This window comes from Sminthopsis crassicaudata, chromosome 2, assembly GCF_048593235.1.
Source record: "Sminthopsis crassicaudata isolate SCR6 chromosome 2, ASM4859323v1, whole genome shotgun sequence".
Taxonomy (NCBI): Eukaryota; Metazoa; Chordata; class Mammalia; order Dasyuromorphia; family Dasyuridae; genus Sminthopsis; species Sminthopsis crassicaudata.
In genome coordinates, this window is record NC_133618.1 from 676110267 (window position 1) to 676127389 (window position 17123).

At 45.0% G+C, this 17123-nt stretch overlaps 2 protein-coding genes across 3 annotated transcripts in view; one reads left to right on the forward strand and one right to left on the reverse strand.

The window, feature by feature from the left end:
- The window catches only part of DOCK1 (dedicator of cytokinesis 1), a 465334-nt gene that overhangs the window by 193108 nt on the left and 255103 nt on the right, over positions 1–17123 (forward strand). The gene's annotated exons all lie outside the window — the stretch shown is intronic.
- INSYN2A (inhibitory synaptic factor 2A) overlaps positions 1–17123 on the reverse strand; it is a 67017-nt gene that overhangs the window by 18002 nt on the left and 31892 nt on the right. The gene's annotated exons all lie outside the window — the stretch shown is intronic.

Genomic DNA, 17123 nt, shown 5'->3' on the forward strand with positions numbered 1-17123 from the left:
GCCTTGGAGCGGGGATCTCAGGGCCTTGCAGCGGGGATCTCAGGGCCTTGCAGTGGGGATCTCGGGGCCTTGCAGCGGGGATCTCGGGGCCTTGGAGCGGGGATCTCGGGGCCTTGGAGCGGGGATCTCGGGGTCTTGGAGCGGGGATCTCAGGGCCTTGCAGCGGGGATCTCGGGGCCTTGGAGCGGGGATCTCGGGGCCTTGCAGCGGGGATCTCGGGGCCTTGCAGCGGGGATCTCGGGGCCTTGCAGCGGGGATCTCGGGGCCTTGCAGCGGGGATCTCGGGGCCTTGCAGCGGGGATCTCGGGGCCTTGCAGCGGGGATCTCGGGGCCTTGCAGCGGGGATCTCGGGGCCTTGCAGCGGGGATCTCGGGGCCTTGCAGCGGGGATCTCGGGGTCTTGCAGCGGGGATCTCGGGGCCTTGCAGCGGGGATCTCGGGGCCTTGCAGCGGGGATCTCGGGGTCTTGCAGCGGGGATCTCGCGGCCTTGCAGCGGGGATCTCGGGGCCTTGCAGCGGGGATCTCGGGGCCTTGCAGCGGGGATCTCGGGGCCTTGCAGCGGGGATCTCGGGGCCTTGCAGCGGGGATCTCGGGGCCTTGCAGCGGGGATCTCGGGGCCTTGCAGCGGGGATCTCGGGGTCTTGCAGCGGGGATCTCGCGGCCTTGCAGCGGGGATCTCGGGGCCTTGCAGCGGGGATCTCGGGGCCTTGCAGCGGGGATCTTGGGGCTCCCGTTTTTCTGCGGTGGATGCTCTGAGATGATTTCACACAGCTGTACTCTGCCCACGAGGGCTTTGCGGGACAGTTATTTTTGATGGGTTTTGGACAATCCATTTACATGCATATAAATGAAGAGCTTTTTGGCTCAGTTTCTTGAAGACATCTGGGTCGTCCTGAAAATCTCTTAGGCTCCCCTTGAGAAAGCGCCGCTGAGATGACTTCCGATGCCTCCCCGTGCGCCAGGACGCCTCCACTCTGCGTTCTTAGTGAAGCACCGACACCGTTTCCGCATTTTCCCCTCGTGCCCAGACACAAGCACAACTGCTTGACGGTTCCGTTCAGGGAGGGAGGATTGACTTGGACCCGAGCCGGACTCAATGGGCCCTCATGCTGGGGCCATGAGGAGAGAGTATGGAGCACTGGTCAGCATCTGCCGTGGATCTTCTTGGCGCTCTGACCGGAAACGTGTCTGTCCTGCAGATTAGGTGATTCAGATGGAAAAGCGCTTTTGTTTCTCTATGGCTGTTTTCTGCTGCACAGATATTGACTGTCAATGTCCGGCCTTGCCCTTTGAGCCTTGACCTTTGGGGTCTTAGGCGCTTCACGTGGCATCCCTAGGAGTGGGTCCAGGCAGGAACTTTCCCGCCGTCTTCCTGTTTGGTAACGGGCTAGCTCCATTCATCCAGCCCATGCAGCCTAGGGAGCAGGCTGATGCCCCCCAGCCAGCGGAGGCCCCCAGAGCTAGGAGAGACCCCAGCCTTCTCCCACTCTGGCTGCAGAGCTCCTGCTGCGCCTTGTTCTCCAGGACCACGTATTCCAGCCTCAGACAAGTAGGAAGCAAACAGCTTGGCCCGCGGATCTGCAGGCCCGGACCTGGCCCAGCTCCTGGCCCTGTGGCCAGGCAGTCTCCAGGTCTCAGTTTCCTCACCCGAAACAAAGTCCAGACTTGGGCCAGGCGGCCCCTGCGGCCCTGTGAGCCCCAGATTTAGAGCCCCGTGCCCTCCCTGAGGCTCCTTTCCACAGCAAAGCCCCTGAAATCTTAGAAATAACAACTTCAGTTACTTGTGGCGCCCACCTGCCAGGGAAATGGTTTCTTTCTTTAAAAAAATAAAGACCCCATTTTACTGACAGATGTTGCTCCGGTGTTAAGACTTATCCAGGGTCACACAATTCTTTAATTCTTATATGCAAAATTTTATCTCAAATTTTGTTTTTGTTTGTGTTTCTTTTTGTTTTTTGTTTTTAATTTTAAATTTGAGTCCTTGATGAATACTAATGTTTTGGAATATAACAAAAAATCAATGTATAATAAATGGTAAAATGACACAAGAGCTGATAGATTTGACTTCAGGCCTTCTTGTTGGATGCCTAGGACACTAACCACTGCTCCTCCACTTAGGGTGAGGTGAAACTTAGGAGCAGGAAAGTTCCCTGCATGGGACGAGGAGTCATTTTGTAGAGAATTTCCCTCGATTTTATTCTTTTCCACTTCCAAGAAGGTCAGAAGTAGCAGCTGAGCTGCTGCAGACAGAGAAGATGGGCGGGCGTTTGGAAGCAGTGGAGATTGTCCCACGCCCCAGAACCCCGGTCTGAGCTCTGCCTTAGCACTCACGCCTGGGGGGCACCCCGGCTTTTTCTGAAGGCCCTGCCAGAAGAGCACAGTTCCTGCCCGACTTCACCATGAAGCCTTGGGGGAGCATCCGTTGGAGCCGGACCCCCTGCTGAGAACCCTGACTGGGCGCCTTGGATAGGCTGGCAGCCCCTTGGAAAGAGCACCCTCTCCACCGTCTCCTCTGCGCCCCAGAGAAGGAGCCGACTTCCTTGGGGACTTGCGTGGCTGGCTCTGGCCGGGTCATTTCATCCCTCTTGTCATCTGTGGAACCTGTGGTGCGTTGTGGGGCCTGCCAGGCCACGTTCTTGACTGCCCTTTGGGCTACTTCTAGACAGCGGATCCTTCAGGGGCAGGCAGTGTGTAGTGAGCAGCTCACCAAGTCCATCCCCTACGATAACGAAGGTCTTTAAAAGGCAGCTCCCAGATCCGAGACTGTTTGTAAGGCTGGAAGTGAGCCAGGGGATGGTATTTTAGCAGTCTGGCCCTGATAATTTTCTAAAAGCCTTGCTAGCATATGGCTTAGAGCACTGCTACAGATGCCCTTGGGAAAGAGAATATCTTTAAGAAATGGTATATTTTTCTATCCGAAATGTGACACATTTCTAGAATTTTAAAATGCGTTCTCTCCGGGGATCTGACATCTTGGGGTTCTCTCGAGTCTTGTGCTGACTCCAGGGCAAAACAACCAATGGGTGATGGGAAATATCATTAAATGCATCAAATAAAACTGAAGTTATTCTTGGTATCTTCACTCATCCCTGCCCAAGATCACAGACTAATTTTATCTCTTTGTTCCCACAGTATATAAATATAAAATGAAAGTCACCAATTGGGAAAATCTCCGGGCTCCATGTTTTCCCAACAAGGCACCACCTTTGGGTCCTAACCTTAAGTCTCCTGTCCCGTGGTTGCCGTGTGTGGATGCAGAAAGTTGGTAGCTCACTCCCTTGTAGGATTTCACCTACATTGGAATCGTCGCGCTTGTGCATGGTGGTCAACACTTTGTCATCTTAGTGTTGGCTAGTCTTCCGGAAAGCATTGGAGTTTGTCTCGTACCTGGGCTTTGACAAAATGTCCCACAAGACAGCCCTGATTTGGTGTGAGGAAAGACCGGGTTTTGAACCCTGAATATGACTTTTTGTATCTCAGTCTTCCCATTCCTAAAATCACACCTTAATAACTCCACCAACCTAATAATAGTAGCTGATATTTATTTCTATTTAAGTTTATCCAACCCAGGGGGCAGCTGGGTGATGCAGTGGATAGAGCACCAGGCCTGAAGTCAGGAGGACCCGAGTTCAAATCTGGTCTCAGACACTTAACACTTCCTAGCTGTGTAACCCTGGGCAAGACACTTAACCCCAGCCTCAGTGGGGGGAAAAAATTATCCAACCCTGGTCAAAACAACAGCAGTAACTTGGGATGAGGTCTGTAACTTGCTTTCCAGTCTTTGAAGCTTGCATCAATATTTGTTACCTTTGGGGTTTTGATAGAATATAAGTCTCTTATAGGATTGGACTTGTCTTATTTGGCTCAGCACCTACAACGCATACAGTAGGTACTTAATAAATACTTGTTCATTAACATAGCACTACCATTAGCATTAAGAGTATATTTCCCCAGAATTGTTTGGTTTCCCTGTTGTCTGCCATATCATTTTTTATCATATTTAGGAGTCTGTCTTTCACTCGTCCTCCACCCTCCCTCCCCTATTTTCTTTTCTTTTTTTTTTTTTTTTTTTTCCTTGCATGAAATATGGAAAATCTTGATTAGGAAGGATGCTAGGCTGAGAAGAAAAAGCTATTTAGCAGGATCCACACAAGTAAATGTTACAGAATTTTCATTGTTCACTTATTTCAGTCACTTCTTACTCTTCATGACCTCCTGAGGGTTTCTTGGCAAAGATACTGGAGTGGTTTGCATTTCCTCTTCTACTTTATTTTCCAGATAAGGAAACTGAGGCAGACAGGGACAGGTGACTTGCCCAGGGTCACATGTTCTGGCTCCGGGCCCAGTGCTCCTGGCTGTCCCTATGATAGAGAATTCCTGAGTGTCAGAGCCAGAAGGGACCGTTAGTTAGGCAGGTTCTGTCCTGAACCTTCTACCATGTCCTGGACAAATGGCCCCCCAGCTGCAGCTGAAGGTGGCCAGGAAGTCTCTGGCTCACAGTGATGCTGTGAGAAGCCAGTAAGATCATAAATTTGAAGCACTGAGTCAACCTCCAAGTGCCAGATAGACTCCAGCTGGTCCTTAAGTCCTTTAAAGTCGCCGTTTGTAATCAAGCTCTTCCCTGGAAGCTCCGGCAGATCCCCAAGCTTGGGTCACATGGAGCCCCTGCACTGCTAACAAGGAGAGTCTCGTTACCTCCATGTTTGCCTCATTATTGTTGAAAAAACCTGCCACCAAAGCGCTCACCTTTCTCATAATTTTTCTTGTTTTTCAAAGGGTCAGCTGCGCTTAAATGCACACTCAGTAAAGGAGTCCTCCTGTTGGAAAAATCTTAGAAATCAAAGGAGGGCCTTCGAGCCAGAGTGTTTCCTACTGTCCTGATTTTAGAGATGAGTAAACCAGAACCCACCGAGGTCCGGCACTTTCTGCCCAGTCTCACTGCCAGGGAGTCTCGAGGCCCAGCCTCGAACCTTGGGCTTTTTGCCAAACCCAGGGTTTTCTGGGTTTAAGTTTTCTGTTTTAAGTTAAGATACCTAATAATTACACATCAACAGTATATTCCGTGCCTGAAAACCATTCTTACAATGCAGATCAAAGTGGGACACCATATACATGTACATAGACATACATCCATCTGTGTCTTAATACACACATATCTAGTCCATATAAAATCAAAGAAAGTAGACTATGGATTCCATGAGTGAAGGAAGAGAATTGAAAAGATTCGGTTCAATTTCAAGGGCCAAAGAACATGAGCATTCCCTAAAGCGGAACGCTTTCAGAAACATGGCCGCAGGATCGTTGGCCACAGTGGCGGCAGGTGCCGGGGCAGCCCACTGGCCCATCCTTTTCCCTCCTGGCTTGGATCCTCATGGCCATCCTTGTTTTAGTGATGGCTCTGGTTTTCTCACTTTACTCATGAGTGATAGACTCCTTAATTCAGTAGAAAGGCTTATTAGTCAAAGACCTTTCCACAATCAGCCCCTTCTGCAGATGGCAGAGTGTTGGGGGGGGCAGGGCAGACTCTTCTAGCCAAGACTGTTACTGTGGCCACACAAGTATAGTTTTGGGTTGGTCTACCTATTAATTCAGTGATGATCCCGGTCTCAGTTGTCCCATGTGCTAGGGTTTGGAATGATAACTGACTCATAGGATCCTAGATTTATATCTGGGAGAATAATTGGAAGTCTTGGAGTTCAACCTCCCAAAGTTAAAGGTGAAAGATAAAGAAACTAAGGCCCTGATTTCAGTTCACTAAGCATTTAAATAGGTACTTAAATTCTGGGCATCCAGATCTTCCTGGCTCCAAACTCAATATTCTATTCACTATCCGTTTGAAGTAGGGAAAAAATTAAGGGGTTTTTGAAGATGGGGAAGAAAAAATCATATTTTATGCATATTGCCATCATCCAGGGCACTTTGTAAAGGGTTTTTCAAAGAAATTATTCTTTTCCTGTAAGGGTCCTTTACATAGGCGCCCACAGTGCAACAGGAGATTGAGTTACTCAGAAGTAATCTCTGTGGATATAGGACTGCCCTGTGGGTGGGATCCTGTCCACATTGAGATAGTTTAGTAATTGGTGACAGCTCTCTCGCTGGTTGGCTGTGTGTGTGACCTCACAGGCCCTTTGTAACCCCACTGCAGACGCAGTCACTCTCTTTAACCCGGCTCCCTAACCTAGGGTAGCTGAGCCAAGCTGATGGATAACCGAGAGGTAAGGAGTTTGGTGGAGAACATGTGGGTCTTCAGACCAGGTGTTCACTAGGGAGCTGACAAGTCAGGGCGTTATGTGAGTAGGTATAATAAAGGCTTTTAAGATTACATGTGGCTGTTCTTGAGCATGCTACCGGTTATTAAACTATAGATTCAAGAGTTTGTGGCCAGAGACCTTTGAAGGCCTCAGAGGAGGCGAGCCGGGTAGAGTTGACACTGCAAAGGTCAGTGGTCAAAGGTACTCTGTTGGGCCTGGGACAGACTAGTAATTGTAACTGCCAGGAGGGCATGTTACATTTTCCTCATTGATAACTGTTTTTACATCACCCTGAGGTATGGATAAATCCTTTCCTTCCTTCTTTCATTTTCCCCTTTTTCTCTCCTTTCCTTCTTTCCCATTCACCTGACTTCCTCTTCCACAGAACACAGAGTAGGTGGAGAAGTCTTTGGGAATGGCACATGAAGGGTCACAAATACCAGGTTGGGCAGTTGGTAGTTTAAACAGGTCGCTCTCCCCAGGATCTCCTCATCTGTATTTACTGGCCACCCATGACCCGGCCACGTTTGGGAACGTTACACTTTTGGACGTTGTGTCTCATTTTCTTGAGATTATCTGACTTCCCATGGTTTCATTTACACATCCTGACTGAGTCAGAGGTTCTTGGAACAAATTTCTGAAAGTTGGGTGGAGGCTGTCCCTGATTAACCATCGACTCAGACAAACATATGTCTGCTTAAGGAACTCTGAAATTGACTGGCTCCTGATTCAGACATTTGGGGACTTTTTTGTAGGATCTGGAGGGATCTCAATGTTCCATTTAGTCAGTTCTACATTATTTTACTGCCAAATAAATTGAGACCCAGAAAGGCTGACTTGGGTCAGGTAGGCAGGAAGTTGCAGAAGAAGCCTTTGACTCCAAAGCTCTAGTGCCTTTTCTGCTGTTGCAGGGATACTAAGTCAGTCCTAGTTCTTGGATTTGGGTCCAAACTGGACTTAAGGTGAATTGTATTAAAAGCCAAGCTGGAGATTCTGGAGTGGACCTCTATGGGGGAAAGTCAGGCTGGGGAATCCAGGTCCTGTCAGCCATCGTTTTTCTGCGTAGGGCCAGTGGTTAGTGCTGGGTAAGGATTGTTCAAAGGGCATTCAATGAGCTTCCCTCCTTTCTAACTTCTTTTGGGGAATGTCCCTGAATCCAACAACTGGGAAATGAAAGTTTTCTTCCACCTCCTACCCAGGAATACTTCATTAACAGGTCCCAGGGCAGTCCTTGAGATGTGATTGCCAATCTGTGTTATGGATTAAATACCCTTTTGGGCCTTTGCCTCCGACCATAAGGAATGCTCATAACAATGTTTCTATAGGAAAGTCCATTCCGCATCCCATAGAATGGATTCATAAATGAATAATGGCTTGTACTTCCTCGGCTCTTAGAGACGTACAAACGACCATTCTCCCAAATGGTCTGCGAGATTGTTATTGTTAGTACCGACATTTTGTAGGAAATTAGGTTTACGAGAATCGACGTGATTGCCCCACAGCCACCCAGCTCATTGGTTTCTCCTCTGAGAATCAAGGCTGTCCTCTCTGATACCACCTTTACAGAAGACTACAAATGTCCATTATTGTAGTTTCCACCATAAGAACCACTGGGTCGCACTGCTGGGAGCTTCTGATCCTCCTTGTATTTGGGTGATGGCTAGAGTGGATTGGCTGGGAAGAGACTTGTTTGCTTATGCTAAATAAAAGCTTCCTGCCCACATGATGGATGGAGCTTCATCATTTCAGACTCTTCTGTCATCGTAACACTTTAACCTATGCTGTGAGCCAGTAGGGATCTTCCCCTTCACAATCCAGTTCAGAAAACTGAGTCTCAGAGAAGTGCCATAGTCACAGGAAGTCAGATTTGCCCCTCCTCTCCTGTCTACAGATCCACGCAATCTCCCTCACTCATAGGTCGGCCGGGGGTCCCTCTATCTCTGATTTCATCCAGATCTAGTCTTGTTGCCCAGGAGTCAGCACCCCAGTAGTTATAGTTAGCCTCTTCATGAATGGAACCTGTTCTTAGCCATCACGCTTTGATCACGAAGATGCTGCAGTGACGCATCCCTTTTTCACCCCTCTTGAAGACAGTGTTGACAAATTAACTTTTATGCTTCCAAAAGCCCTCCAAAAGTGTCGCAGCTATAACTTTGCGCAGCCTCTGGCTATTGGGGAGGCTTTAATTGTCTGGATTTTTATTATCCAGAGTAAAAATCCAACCTGAAAATAACAGTTGTTGCTCCAACTGCCCGTGCTGCTAGTTTAAGAAATTAAAATTGATGAACCGCCTTCATACCAATTCCAAAGCAGGTACGTGGACCATGGCCTGCTTCCCTCATTTTCCTTCCCCTTCTCCCCATATTTCCCTCTCTACTTCCTCTCATCACTCCTTCTCGTCCTTCTCAGTTTCCTTTGTGTCTTCCTCCTTTCCCAAAAGAAAATAAGATAGTAGGAAAAATAGGTAGATGAGTTCAATTTTTGGCCTGTGTTTGTCTGCTACCAGATTGGCGAAGTTCTGGAGATCCAGGCCTCTGGTTTTAATCGCACTTTAACAATTTTGAAACTCGTTTTCAAAAAGGCTGTAGGTGGTGAACACCGTATTTCCCTTTCATTGAAGGTAGTCGGAGCAGCTTTTCGCAAGGTACTGAATTGATTCGCTTGTTTTCTTGGAAGAGAAACAAATCTTCATCTGGGTTTTATTAAAAATTGATACCAATGGAAATCTGATAGGTCGGCGTTACCAAGGCAAATGCAATTATATATGTAAATTGATTCGATTAGATTATAACCTGCTGATGATGCGCTTCTGACTAGCAGGGGGTTTTATGTTTGGCACCTATAATTTTTTGTTTTCTGAGCATTGTGGATGGTAAATAGCTATTGAAACTTTTCATCTTTTATTTATAATTTTCTTTGATGTATTTTTAAGAGAAGCTCAAGTAACTAGATTCTCAACCCAAATTGTTTTTTTCATGGGACCGGGGTTCTTTTTGTTTTATTCATTACAGATCTTGGCTGATGTTTGTTTACCCATAAATGCTATAGAATTCTTCCTTCTCCATTTTCCAGTCTTATAGTTGGTCTTCTTTTGGACTTTGGAAAATAGAGGTAATCCGTGGGGTTCAATTTTGAAGTCTCTGTAGTTGTATTCAATAACCCCCATTCCATTTGCCCCTGATACTTGGACACATCAGGCCTATTTGACTAAAAGCATCGGTATAGGGAAGACTAAACTCCTTAGAGGAACTTCCCTTCAAGGAGTATCCTTTTAAAATCTGTCCTCCGAAGTTCATTGGTTGTTCATTTCTTTATAGCCTGTCAATGAAAATTGCTCACTCAAAAGCTTAGCTTCTGTTAATTAACTAATTAGTTTAATCAGTCATGACATTTTCATACTTTAGTAGGCATTGGGAAAAAGATGAAAAATGTAAACAATGAAAATTAGTGTATTAGAGCTTATTCTGGTAGAGTCCCTGAGTTTTTCTGCTTTTTGCTCCCTATGTCACTTGGGGAAATTTTTGATTCCTTCTCTGGACCTCAACTTTTTATTCGTAAAATGACACGCTTGGATGTGCTGTCTTTAATGTCATTTTGAGGTCCCCTTAAGGTTTCAAACAGATGACACCGGACACAGAACAACCTCCACAAATTCTTAGTGGTTGGATGATTGATGGCACTGACCAAATTCCATTATGAAGCCCAAATGAGTCCTGGAAAGGGGTCACCTGAGTGAGCATAGTTCAGGGCCTGTTTTTAAGGCAGACTGAGGCCTTGAGCTTTGCTTGAGACTCGCTGCAGCTCATTAAGGCAGAGCTAGTCCCCAGGGGCCAATTCACTGCTCCTTCTCCTGGAAGGGACATCCTGGATGGATTCCCTTCTCTCTGAGACCCCTTCAGCCACCATGTGCTGCTCTCCATTGCTCATGGTTTCAGTGCCAGGTGGTTGTCCCCATCAGCAGAGAATTTGATGTTTCTAGAGGCACATGGCGACATCCTTCCCAAACATCCAGAATTAATCTCCTTTCCAGTTGGGTTTGCCCAACCCCAGGCTCGTAAGATCAAGAGCTCCCACGATCGTGTGAGCTCCTGGAGGCCACAGTCCAGCCTTTGTCCCTGTCTGTATTTCCAGAGCTTAGCATAGAGCCTGGCACCTAGCGGGTGCTTAATAAATGTCCATCAATGGATTGATTGATTTGATCTGAAGGCCTCTCGGAACACAAGAAACCACACAGCTTGAGAGCAATGGGGAAGAATTTGCCCTCAAAAAATGTTAGATATTTTTTACTGTCACCTTCAACAAGTTGAAAGTTTTCTCCAAGATTCCATAAACCATGCTCCTGAAAGTTTGTAAACCTGTGTAGATTAGCTGCATTTTGGTCTTTTTATCCCCTTAAGCTGAAGACCCAACTTCTCACAATGTAAAATAATAGGAATTCAAAAAATATTCCATGCATTGTTCATCATACCCTGATTCTTTGCCGTAGGAAAATAAAAAAAGACATCTAGGGCTTTGGAGGAGTGAATATTTTCCTCGTGTTGACTCCCAAAGCTTTCACAGAATTGGAAACTATTTTCACATTCTACAGAGGAGGGTGATTTCAAAGACCTTACCAAGGGTGGGTTATAGGGAATGGGGAAGTTGGTGCTCCATGTTAGAGAGCATCTCCTTCTAATCCTCTACCTCCACTCCACTACCCCTGAACTATCCACAAGAACAAAACAAGTCACCCTTGTCTTCTTAGGGCTTATATTCCATAAGGAGATGCAAGGGCTATATAGATTAGAATAATATTGTGAGGGACAGCTTGCTCACTCCTGGGTAGATTGGAAGCTGAGACTCTTAAGAAGAAGAGAGAGAGCAGGAGTTCGGTTATTGCACAGGAGAGATTTTGCTGAGGAGGTAGAAAAAAGAGGGGAGAAAGTAATTTCTAGAAAAGAAATATTTTGGGAAATATTTCTGTTGCAAAATGCTGATGATGAATTATTGGAATTTGGATTTCAGACGATTGTCTTAGATACTCTCATGTATAAAAAGGGAGAAAAATAGCTGCTACTTTCCAGTTGAAACCAAAAAGGATGGGCTTGAAGGGAAAATAGTCTATTAAGGAGAAAAGAAATCGTAGCTGTGCTGCTTGTACCTGATGGGGAAATAAGGGACTCTTGAAATGTCAAGAAGAACAAAATGTGAACACCATGGACAGGGAGGGACACAGCGTTCCCTGCCATAGCTGAATAGAGGAGGATTTAAAAAGTAATGAGTAAATGAGCTTGACCTTATGTCTTCTGGGGGATGAGATGGAGACCTGAAAGTTTGTTCCTCTAACTTCTTTCTCTTTCCTACTTTCACAATTTATATGCTTTTTTCTTTATCTTGTCTGTTATTCCCTAAATATTCTTTGTTCACATTAAGCACCTAAAATGTGTGTGTGTGTGTGTGTGTGTGTGTGTGTGTGTGTGTATGTGTGTGTGTGTGAGAGAGAGAGAGAGAGAGAGAGAGAGAGAGAGAGAGAGAGAGAGAGAGAGAGAGAGAGAGAGAGAGAGAGAGGGAGAGAGAGAGAGAGAGGGAGAGAAAGAGAGAAATAACACTCAGATGTGACTTTTTTGTAGAAGAAAAATTCTTATGCAAAAGATAAAATAGATAAATCTAATTCCATCAAATAGAAAGGCTTTAGCATAAGCAAAATCAATGCAAGGAAGAAAAGGGAAGCTATCTATTTTTTTTTTTTTTAATTTGATTTGCACCTGATATTCAGGGCTTATTGGGAACTAATGTAAAGATATCAGAACAAGTCCCATCCCCTGATGGATTAGTAGAAAGGGAAATGAACTTATTCAGAAAACTGCAAATCCATAATCCTCTCATAAAGAGAATGGTAGTTTGAAAGAAGCAAATAGAGAGCTGATTTAAGTGAAAATTTCCTAATGGTTGGTATTTCCCAAAGTGAGATGATGCCCGAGGATTTAGTGAGTTCCTACTCTTTAGATGATGCAAGAAAAAAGTCTGTGACCACTCGGCATATTTATTTCATTAGTAAGTACCATGAACATTTGATTTTACTTTAGTTTCTGAGGTCCCTGATGACTCTTAAATTCTGAGATCCCAACCTGTTTAAATGCTGGCTCTCCTGCTGCACTTCTTGAGGATAAAGACCATCACACTTTTGCATCTGTATTTCCTGTACCTACCTAGCTCAGTGCTTGACACATGGATAGGTACTTGATGGATCTTAAGGGATATTTAGAATTAGAAGAGAAGGAGTCTGGTTGTTCAATTGTCACTCAATTCATTTAGAGGATGTTTAGGTACAGAAGACCAATTGGCAGAGATTTCAAATCAGTAAGATTCTGTTTTTGTTGTTTATCCTCATGTCACCTCTGCTGGAATGGATTGAATTTCTATGAAAAGATCTTTCAAGTTCCATGGGCAAGATAAAGAACAACGTTCTGAAGGAGCAGTCAAAATGTCTTTGGGAGATTTTCACAATGTTACCAATCTTGGGCCATTCTCTCAGCAAACCAGGTGCAAGACATTGGTCTTAAGTGAGGTTGTAGATTTGGGTAACAGACATAGCTATGATCAATCATTCTAAAGTGTTCGTGACCGAGCTCAGATCAATCCACTCAATAAATCCAATTTGTTCTGCTTTTTCAGGGGGAAATATACATTAAAGGAGAGCTTTGGTCCCCTAAACATACTTGCTGCTGCTGAGAATTTTCTCTTGTAGATTTTTAGCTTTTAAACAATGAGATAGTAGCTTCAAAAGGATAATATTTTATTATATATTTATTATTATATATTTATTATTATATTATATATATATTATTATATATTTATTATTATAAAAGAATATTTTTATAAAAATAAAAGATGATAAGGTAATGATTGTAATGATGAGAACTGGTGTTGCTATATCATGTTAAAATTTGCAAAGTGATTTACATAGATTAATTTGGTCTGCTTCTCCATGGGGCAGCTGCTATTATACCTCTATTTATATCTCTATATCTATTATATCTCTGAGACTATGAGGACTGGGACTATTTTTTTTTTTTTTTGCCCTTTGTATATCTGTTGATTGATACAGAGCCTGGCATATCAAAGTAAACAATTAATATATCTCTGTTGAAATGAATAAATTTTGCAGATAAGGAAATGATTGCTCAGAAACATTAAGTCAAATCAGCAAGCCTGTTCCGTGGGTGTCTGGTTCCATGCTAATCACTGGGGATACATAGACAGATAGAAGTTCTTTGGAAGCTTACTTTCTCCAGTATAATCAATTTAACTCTAGAGGTAATCTGGAAGTCACTTTCATTTCATGGATGAGGGAACTTCATTCTCTGGGACAAAGTGATTTGACCAGGGTCATACAGCAAGGACATGTTGGGCCTTGAACTTGGGCCTCGTCTTGGGTCATCTCTGCTAGATTTAGGGCTCTCCCTCACCTATATTAAAATATCAGGACATTGATAGTATAAATTCCATTATGTTTTGAAATAATTCAATGGACAGAAGACTAGGCCCAGATTCAGGAAGACGAGAATTCAAATCCAGTTCCAGACACTTGAACTTCACCTCAGTTTTTCTTCTTATTTTATTGAGATGATTTATAGCATCATCATCATCCCTGATGAGCCACTGGGTTTCTCACCCACTGTTTCTCCAGTGACTAATGGCTCTAAATTATTTATATATGTTAAGTAGTGTGAAAGAATGAAAAAGTAGATATTTATTTCTATGCTTCCAGCTCTCAGGACCACTTCCGTCTCCCACAGCAGCCAGTCCAGAACGTGGCTGCTGAGCTAGTGCCCTCTTCAATGCCAAAAGAGGTTTCCTGTTTTTTTTTTTTTTTTTCAAAAAGGTTAGAGCACAGTTCACGTGCTGTTGGGGTTCCCTTTTGAAGCCGAGAGGGAGATGGGCCAATGAGCACCCCCCCTCCTCCTGTCTAATAAAGCAGGCTGAACCCCGGGGAGCTTCCTGCCCAGACCAAACTTCCTGAGTGTGGGTCTCTTCTGCTAAGCAGGGGTCCCTTCGTCTGCCTCACGGGGATTTCCTTCAGCTCCACTAAACACCCGTTAGCCTTAAAGTGCCCCGTTTTCAAGGACAATTATCCTGTCCCTGAAGCCAGCGAATGGGCTGCCCCAGAAGAACTCATTTTCTTCACCCCCTGTAGTTAATAGATGTCATTGCCTTCCATTGGGCGACCTGGACCCTCGAACATTATTCAGTGATAGGGTTTCATGTCGGTGAGGGGAGAAGGGAGGGTTTTTTAGGAATTGAACAAATACCTAGTTAAGAGGCCTTTAGGAAAGAAATTAATGGGGTAATGAACAAGGAAATTAAAAGTGATTAACAAAGGAGACAGGGGGTGTGGTGGAAGGGATCCTGAGCTTGGAGTAAGGGGAAACCTGCTTATGGTTACTGCCTACACAATTTATCGGCGCCTCCACTTTCTCATGTGGAAAATGAGGGTAATCATACGAGTTGTACCTACGCCGCGGCTTGGTTTGAGAGAATGTGTGTGTGTGAAAGAATGTGTTTGTATTTGTGTGTATGTGTGAGCGAGAATTTGTGTATGTGTGAGAATGCGTGAGTGTGTGTATATGTGTGAGAATGTGTGTGTTGTGATGTGTGTGAGTGTGAGTGTGTGTGTGAGAGTGTATGTGAGTGTGTGTGTGTGAAAGAATGTGTTTGTATATGTGTGAGCGAGAATTTGTGTATGTGTGAGAATGCGTGAGTGTGTGTATATGTGTGAGAATGTGTGTGTTGTGATGTGTGTGAGTGTGAGTGTGTGTGTGAGAGTGTATGTGAGTGTGTGTGTATGTGAGTGTGTGAGTGTGTGTGTGAGTGTGTGTATATGTGAATGTGAGAATGTGTGTGTTGTGATGTGTGTGTGAGTGTGTGTATGTGTGAGTGAGAATTTGTGTATGTGTGAGAATGTGTGAGTGTATGTATATGTGAGTGTGAGAATGTGTGTGTGTTGTGTGGTGTGTGTGAGTGTGAGTGTGTGTATATGTGTGAGTGTGTGTGTATATGAGTGTGTATATGTGAGTGTGTGTGTGTATGTGAGAGTGTGTGTGTGTATGTGTGAGAGAGAGACAGTGTGAGTGTGGGTGTGTATGTGAAAGTGTGTGTGAGTGTGTGTGCTTGTGTGTGTGTGTGTGTGTTTGCTTGTGTGTGTGTGTGTGTGTGTGTGTGTGCGTGTGTGTGTGTGTGTGTGATGTAGGAGTCAGGTGGGCAGAAGGCCGCTCTCCGTCAGGCTCAGAGGCCCATTCCAGGGCACCGGCACCTGTGTCACTTGCTGTTGTGTGTCATGATGCCCTAATTGTGTCAGTTTTTCTAAACATGCAAGAGAGCGAGCACAGCTGCAGCCTCCTTTCCCCCGCAGCTAAAGCCGTGTGTGCCGGTGGCTCTCCGGGGCTCTCATCCTCTGTGAGGGTCGAGCCCCGTGGAGACCAGCCTTGTTCGGCTTCTGAGACCTGGCGAGGGGCCCGATGGGTTCCAGGGCCACCTCAGACTGGCTCACTCTGAGCTAGGCATTTAATCTTTCATTTCCTCCGTTTCCTTATTTGCAAAATGTAGCCAGTAATCTTGGTGGGATTGTGGGGCAAACAATCTATAAGTCTCAAAAAGGAAGAGTAGTTTTTTTTTTTTAAAGAATATTTTCAAGGAAAAATTGTATCCAATTTTAAGTGCCTATTAAATGATCACAAATTACACACGTATTGTGTATATCTGTGTGTCTGTGTGCAATATATATATATATGTACGACTATTGATTCATGTTTATGTAATGATATTTAATATTCAAATGCTCTCTTCATGAGTGCTCATTTCCCTTTTCTGGCAAACAGAAAGACAGGGACTGGATTATCATTTCCCTGATGTAGGGAGCTCCCAAATGACAAAACTGATATAAGCCGGTGGCTCTTCCCCAATATAGGGTCTTAAGAGAGTCGTCTCCAGCCCCGCGGGGGTTAAACAACTCGCACACTCCCAACAAACATGTCAGAACCGGGCTCTCTCTGCATCCACAGTGCTGCAATGGAACAGAAGAGAAGCATCCCACAATCTCTTCTCTAATCATGCTTCTAAAATAACAGTACAGGCGACCCCGTGGGGAGAACGTGGGATCTGGAGGCGGGGGCCCTGAAGTGCTTCTCCCTGTCCTGCCATGTCCGAGCTCTGTGAGAGCTGTGACGTCCACCATTTACTCCTGTCTCCCCTGGGCCTTTTATTATTTTTTTAGCTGTAAAATACTAAGGAAGGTTGAAACTGATGGTACCTATAGTTGTGTTCCGATTAAGGTTTACAATCTGGGATTGATCCCTTGAGAATAATACTAAACTTCGGAGCCCTGACCTCTCTTACCATCCTTCTCCTTCCGCATTGTCCCCCTGCTTTCTGGCCTGATGTACACGTACTGAAAATTTAGCCAATTTGTGACTTGATCTTCCCAGTCCAGCTTTTGGATCAGAACATTTCAAGTTGAAACTGGAAGCACCAAAGGGCTCAGTCTTTATTTTGCAGAGCTGATTCCCAATGAACAGAAATGACTCTGATTCCTAACTAGAATTTAAGAGTTTTAGGATTTCTAACCCACTCTTTCTTTCACGCTAGGCCCATGAGGCCTGTGGAGGTTGACTTGTCCAAAAATCACATAGGTAGTAAGTAACCAAAGAAAGATTCAAAACTGGGTCCTCCCAATCTGGTCATTATTATTTCATCTCCTCAGTAATGCTACCTTTATCTGTATTTGTTAGCCTGCTACCTTAGAGCTGACAAACATGTCTTTGGATCTTCCCTGTACCTGGCTCCATGCGCTGTCCATGGTAGGGGTTCAACTGTATCTAATGAACCTAATTCTGC